Source organism: Gorilla gorilla, chromosome 20 (assembly GCF_029281585.2).
Source record: "Gorilla gorilla gorilla isolate KB3781 chromosome 20, NHGRI_mGorGor1-v2.1_pri, whole genome shotgun sequence".
NCBI lineage: Eukaryota > Metazoa > Chordata > Mammalia > Primates > Hominidae > Gorilla > Gorilla gorilla.
In genome coordinates this window covers 46745107-46752298 of record NC_073244.2, presented here as the reverse complement: position 1 = coordinate 46752298, position 7192 = coordinate 46745107, and the positions used below count along the sequence as shown (strand labels likewise).

The window sequence follows — 7192 nt, the reverse complement described above, 5'->3', positions numbered from 1 at the left end:
CATGAGGGTGAGGTAGGAGGACTGCCTGAGCCCGGGAGGTCAAGGCTGCAGTGAGCTGAGATCGTGGCACTGCACCCCAGCCTGGGTGACAAAACATCCTGTCTCAAAAATCTAAACTAAACTAAAATAAAACAAAGGAGTTCTTAATGGGAAATATGTAGATATAATTTTTATAAAAATGAGACCACTTTAGCACAATGTTTTGTTCCTTGCCTTATTAACTGAACAACAAACAGATCATGATGATCTGTAACACATTTATACTCTGGAATATATTGCAATAGTTAAAAACCAAACCAAACAAAAAACTGGGCCAGAAGCGGTGGCTCATGCCTGTAATCCCAGCACTTTGGGAAGCCAAAGCGGGTGGATCACCTGAGGTCAGGAGTTCGAGACCAGCCTGGCCAACATGGTGAAACTCCGTCTCTACTAAAAATACAAAAATTAGCTGGGCATGGTGGTGTGCACCTGTAATCCCAGCTACTAGGAGGCTGAGGGAGGAGAATCGCTTGAACCTGGGAGGCAGAGGTTGCAGTGAACCAAGCTTGTGCCATTGCACTCCAGCCTGGGTGACAAGAGCGAAGCTCCATCTCAAAAAATAAAAAAGTAAAGTGAATTCATATTCACTGAGTTGGAAAGATAACCACAATCTATCATTAGGTGAAGAAACCAAGTTGTAAAGCAGGGATGTCCAATCTTTTTTTTTTTTGAGATAGAGTCTCGCTCTGTCGCCAAGGCTGGAGTGCAGTGGTGCCATCTTGGCTCACTGCAAGCTCTGCCTCCCTAGTTCACGCCATTCTCCTGCCTCAGCCTCCTGAGTAGCTGGGACTACAGGCGCCCGCCAACATGCCTGGCTAATTTTTTTGTATTTTTAGTAGAGACGGGGTTTCACCGTGTTAGCCAGGATGGTCTTGAACTCCTGACCTCGTGATCCACCCGCCTCAGCCTCCCAAAGGGGATGTCCAATCTTTTGGCTTCCCTGGGCCACATTAGAAGAAGAAGAATTGTCTTCAGCCACACATAAAATACACTAACGATAGTGGATGAGCTAAAACAAATTGCAAAAAATCTCATAGTGTTTTAAGAAAGTTTATGAATTTGGGGCCGGGCGTGGTGGCTCACGCCTGTAATCTCAGCACTTTGGTAGGCCAAGGCAGGCAGATCACGAGGTCAGGAGTTTGAGACCAGCCTGGCCAACATGGTGAAACCCGGTCTCTAACCCTGTCTCCTCACTGCCTCTGTCCTGCCGCGCAGAAGCGGGATGCTGAGCCCTGTCCGCCCCACGGGGAGCTGCAGTACCTAAGGCAGGTGGAGCACATCATCTGCTGCAGCTGCAGGAAGGACGCCCCCAGGGCACCTGTTCCCTGCCGCTGCTGTTTTCTGTTTTCGGCAGGCAGGCAGTCAGTCAGTCCCACTGCAGCCTGAGAAGTGACTTTCCTCTGCTGACAACCACAATGTTTTGGAGGAGTTGCTGTCGTTTATCAAGGGATCCACACATGCTGAAGAACTGTCTTCCAAGGGAGTGAAAATGTGAGATGAGGCAGTGGAGCCCTTTTTGGACAACTTGGGATTCTCCACTGAGAAGAAGGGGACTTGGGCCCAGTTTATGGCTTCCAGTGGAGGCATTTTGGGCAGAATACGAAGATATGGATTCAGATTATTCAGATCAAGGAGATGACCAACCGCAAAAAGTGATTGACATCATCAACAGAAGGCATAATCCCAGCACTCTGGGAGGCCGACGCGGGTGGGTCACTTGAGGTCAGGAGTTTGAGACCAGCCTGGCCAACACGGCGAAAACTCATCTCTACTAAAAATACAAAAATTAGCCAGGGGCTGGGTGCGGTGGCTAATGCCTGTAATCCCAGCACTTTGGGAGGCCAAGGCGGGTGGATCCCCTGAGGTCAGGAGTTCAAGACCAGCCTGACCAACACGGAGAAAACCTGTCTATACTAAAAATACAAAATTAGCCAGGCATGGTGGTGCATGCCTGTAATCCCAGCTACTCGGGAGGCTGAGGCAGGAGAATCACTTGAACCTGGGAGACAGAGGTTGTGGTGAGCCAAGATCTCGCCATTGCACTCCAGCCTGGGCAACAAGAGCGAAACTCTGTCTCAGAGAGAGAAAAAAAAAAAGCCAGGCATGTCGGGGGGCACCTGTAAATCCCAGCTATTTGGGAGGCTGAGGCAGGAGAATTGCTTGAACCTGGGAGGCGGAGGTTGCAGTGAGCCAAAATCACGCCACTGCACTCCAGCCTGGGTGACAGCGAGACTCTGTCTTAAAAAAAAAAAAAAAAAAAAAAAGAAAGGAAAAGAACAAAACAAACTGACCACAGACAAATCATCATCTGTGCTTGGAATCCAAAAATCTTCCTCTGATGACACTGCCTCCAGCCCTTCCCCTCTGCCAGTTCTGTTTTTTCTTTTCTTTTTTTTTTGAGACGGAGTTTCACTCTTGTTGCCCAGGCTGGAGTGTAATGGCTCAATCTCGGCTCACTGCCACCTCCTCCCAGGTTCAAGCGATTCTCCTGCCTCAGTCTCCCAAGTAGCTGGGATTACAGGTGCCCACCACCACGCCCAGCTAATGTTTGTATTTTTAGTAGAGATGGGGTTTCACCATGTTGTCCAGGCTTGTCTCGAACTCCTGACCTCAGATGATCTGCCCACCTCAGCCTCCCAAAGTGCTGGGATTACAGGCGTGAGCCACTGTGTAGGGCACTTCTAAAGGAGTTTGAAGGGTATTTTCAGTCTTTAGGGGTTGGGCTGGATGCTCAGGTGAAAGTTCCTTTTGCTCTAAAGGAAAAGGGAACTAGGTCAAAAATCTGTTGTTGACTTATTAGTTATTAACTTTTAAGGATATTAACTTTTAAGGGCGTCACCACAACTGTGCTAGCCCTTTCCGTAATAAAAGGCCTTGAGTTTGGCTAACTCACTGAGGGTGCATGAAAATACGGAGATTATGAGTAAAACTGAGGAGAATGAAATCGGTATGCTCTTAACAAAAACATGCACATACATTTCAATCCCGTGTCTTTATGAAGAACGTTGGTGAATTTCAAGAATTCTACAAGCTATTCTCTCAAATTTGAGAGAGTGGACTAACACCATCAATCATAATGTATAGTGTCGTTATGAATATTTAAAGTTATCTTAAGTTTATATATAATATAAATTTATATATATATAATATATATAATATATAATATATATATAATATATATATATAATATATAATATATATAATATATATAATATATAATATATATATAATATATAATATATATAATATATATATAATATATAATATATATATAATATATAATATATATAATATATATATAATATATAATATATATATAATATATAATATATATAATATATATATAATATATAATATATATATAATATATATATATATATATATATAATATATATATATTTGTTTTTGAGATGGAGTCTCACTTTGTCGCCCAAGCTGGAGTACAGTGGTATGATCTCAGCTCACTGCGACCTCCCCTCCCAGGTTCCAGCGATTCTTGTGCCTCAGTCTCCTGAGTAGCTGGGATTTCAGGCACCCGCCACCATGCCTGGCTAATTTTTTGTATTTTTAGTAGAGATGGGGTTTCACCATGTTGCCCAGGCTGGTCTTAAACTCCTGACCTCAGGTGATCCACCTGTTTTGGCCTCCCAAAGTGCTGAGATTACAGGTGTGAGCCACCACACCCAGCTTAAAGTTATATTTGTTTTATATATTGCTATAATAAAGAAGTGTTCTACCAGGCGCAGAACGGTTTTTGTATTTTTATAAAAAGTACAGGCCGGGCGCGGTGGCTCACGCCTGTAATCCCAGTACTTTGGGAGGCCGAGACGGGCAGATCATGAGGTCAGGAGATCGAGACCATCCTGGCTAACACAGTGAAACCCCGTCTCTACTAAAAATACAAAAAATTATCTGGGTGTGGTGGCGGGCGCCTGTAGTCCCAGCTACGTGGGAGGCTGAGGCGGAAGAATGGCGTGAACCTGGGAGGCGGAGCTTGCAGTGAGCCAAGATCGCGCCACTGCACTCCAGCCTGGGCGACAGAATGAGACTCCATCTCAAAAAAAAAAAAAAAAAAATTAGCAGGGCGTGATGGTGCGTGCCTGTAGTCCCAGCTATTCAGGAGGCTGAGAGGGGAGGATTGCTTGAGCCCAGGAGGCGGAGGTTGCAGTGAGTCGGGATTGTGCCACTGAACTTCAGCCTGGTCAACAGAGCGAGAATCCGTCAAAAAAAAAAAAAAAAAGTGTTCTGCAAAACAACAAAGTTTTTCCTCTATTGTTCTAAACATTATTATAAAAACATTAACTCATTTTTTTAAGGAAGAAAAAGACTAAAGCTCCGTTTGATCAACCCTGCAGGAATAAGAGTACTATATGGGCCAGGTGTGATGGCTCACACCTGTAAGCCTAGCATTTCGGGAGACTGAGGTGAGTGGATCACCTGAGGTCGGGAGTTCCAGACCAGCCTGGCCAACATGGCGAAGCCCTGTCTCCAGTAAAAATACCAAAATTAGCCGGGCATGGTGGCGGGTGCCTATAATCTTAGCTACTTGGAGCCTGAGGCAAGAGAATCGCTTGAACACAGGGGGCAGAGGTTGCAGTGAGCCAAGATCGCACCACTTCACTCTAGCCTGGGCAAAAGAGCGAAACTCCATCTCAAAAAAAAAAAAAAAAAAGTACTGTATATAGTTTTCAATTTTTCCTACTATGTATTTCTTATCGCGTTTTCCATGTTAAAGCAGAGTTCTTGTTCTTTTTATTTTTACCGCTTTGTGGTATTGCAGAGGATGGATATAGCATAGCTAATTTACCCAGTGCCCTGCTGATGGTCGTTTATTTCACTAATGAGCATCCTCATATGGGCTTTCCAGTTATTATGAGATCTTTTTATGATCAACTCAGATACAGCTATCTCTTTTAAAAAGTATTTATTATTATAATTATATATATATATATATATATATTTATTTGAAGCAGGTTCTTGCTCTGTTCCCCAGGCTGGAGTGTCGGGTGTGATCATGGCTCACTGCAGCCTCGACCTCCTGTGCTCAGACAATCCTTCCATCTCAGCCTCCTAAGAAGCTAGGACCACAGGCACACACTACTATACCCAGATAATTTTTTTAATTTTTTTTTTTTTTTGAGACAGAGTCTGGCTCTATCACCCAGGCTGGAGTGCAGTGGTGCGATCTTGGCTCACTGCAACCTCTTGAGCCTCCTGGGCTCAAGCCATCCTTCCATCTCAGCCTCCCCAGTGTCTGGGACCACAGGCACGCATCACCACACCTGGATAATTTTTGCATTTTTTGTAGAGACAGGGTTTTGCCATGTTGCCCAGGCTGGTCTTGAGAGCTCAAGCGGTCGTCCCACCTCAGCCTCCCAAAATGCTGGGATTACAGGCCTGAGCCACTGCGTCCTGCTTTTTAAAATTTTTTATAGAGACAAGGTCTTGCTATGTTGCCCAGGCTGATCTTAAACTCTGGGGCTCAAGCGATCCTCCCACCTGGACATCCCAAAGTGCTGGGATTACAGACATGAGCCACCATGCTCAGCCTATTATTATTTAGAGATGGAATTTTGCCGTGTCGCCCAGGCTGGAGTGCAGTGGCTACTCATAGGTGTGAACATAACTTACTGCAACCTCGAACTCCAGGGCTCAAGCGGTCTTCCCGCCTAAGCCTTCCCAGTAGCTGGGACCACAGGCACACACACAACAGCCACAGAGCATTTCAGTCCAAGGACGTAACATGATTTACACAACCCATCCCTTTGGTGATGGTTGTTGGGTAGTTTCCGATTTTTCACTCTAATAAATAATGACCTCTTTATCCATTACATATTTTTAAAAAATGAAATCTGAATTCAGCAATCGAAGATTATCTTCAGAGCACTGGAGTAAATGGGAACCCCAAGAAATTATTTCATGGGGAAGGAAGCCCCCAGGCCCTCTTGGGAAGGCCTAGTCGCGGCTTCAGGGAGAACAAAGAGTGATAATTCGGTTCTTTTTTTTTTTTTTAGAGACGGAGTCTTGTTCTGTCTCCCAGGCTGGAGTGCAGTGGTGCAATCTCGGCTCACTGCAACCTCCACCTCCCGGGTTCAAGCGATTCTTGTGCCTCAGCCTCCCGAGTAGCTGGGTCTACAGGTGCACACCACCACGCCCAGGTACTTTTTTGTATTTTAAATAGAGATAGGGTTTCGCCATTTTGCCCAGGCTGGTCTCAAGTTCCTGGCCTCAAGCGTTCTGCCCACCTCAGCAAGTGCTGGGATTACACGTGTGAGCCACCGTGCCCAGCCATAATTCAATTCTTAATGGTTTGCTGTCATGGACCCCTTAGAGAACTTGCTGGAAGCTATATCCCTAGGAGAAGGATTTTTATCGCCTATGTCTCAACAGCCCTGTATCTGGATTTTTCTTTGATAAACAACTCCCCTTCCAACACCGCCACTGCATGCATCCTTAGCAGGATTACCAAGCCAGGTGCCCTCCGTTTCCCAACCTAACAATGGGCCTAGAACCTAAGCCAAGACAGTGAGATTCAACTCTGGACCTTGGCTACAGCCCTTGGGAGAGAGGCTCTTTCCTTCTGTTGCATTGCTTAGTTATAAAGACATTAAGTCTGGAGTTGCCAGAGAAATCCTGTTAGGGAATGAAGCAGGTTTCCTGGAAACTTAGATTGAACACCTGGATCCAGACATGCCTGAAGCCAGTCCCGTTGACTCAGTTACGTGAGCTGATAAATTCCATTTTACACTTCAGTCAGTGACAGTTGGGTTTCCACCACTTCCATCAGAATAGTTTTTTTTTTTTTTTGGAGACAGGGCCTCGATTTGTTGCCGAGGCTGGAGTACAATGGTGCGATCTCGGCTCACTGCAACCTCTGCCTCCCGGGTTCAAGTGATTCTTCTGCCTCAGCCTCTGGAGTGGCTGGGATTACAGATGTGTGCCACCATACCCGTCTGATTTTTGCATTTTTGTAGAGATGGGGGTCTCACCATTTTGGCCAGGCTGGTCTTGAACTCCTGACCTCAGGTGATCTGCCCGCCTCGGCCTCCCAAAGTGCTGGGATTACAGGCGTGAGCCACTGCGCCTGGCCTAGAACAGTTCTTGTTCACTCTCCCTTGACCCAGAAAAAAAAAAAAACTCATTCATTCATTCA

At 45.5% G+C, this 7192-nt stretch overlaps 1 pseudogene; it reads left to right on the top strand.

The window, feature by feature from the left end:
• The first annotated feature begins 1242 nt into the window (after positions 1–1242).
• Positions 1243–2917, top strand: LOC101139563 (thymidylate synthase-like; annotated as a pseudogene).
• Positions 2918–7192: the final 4275 nt, after the last annotated feature.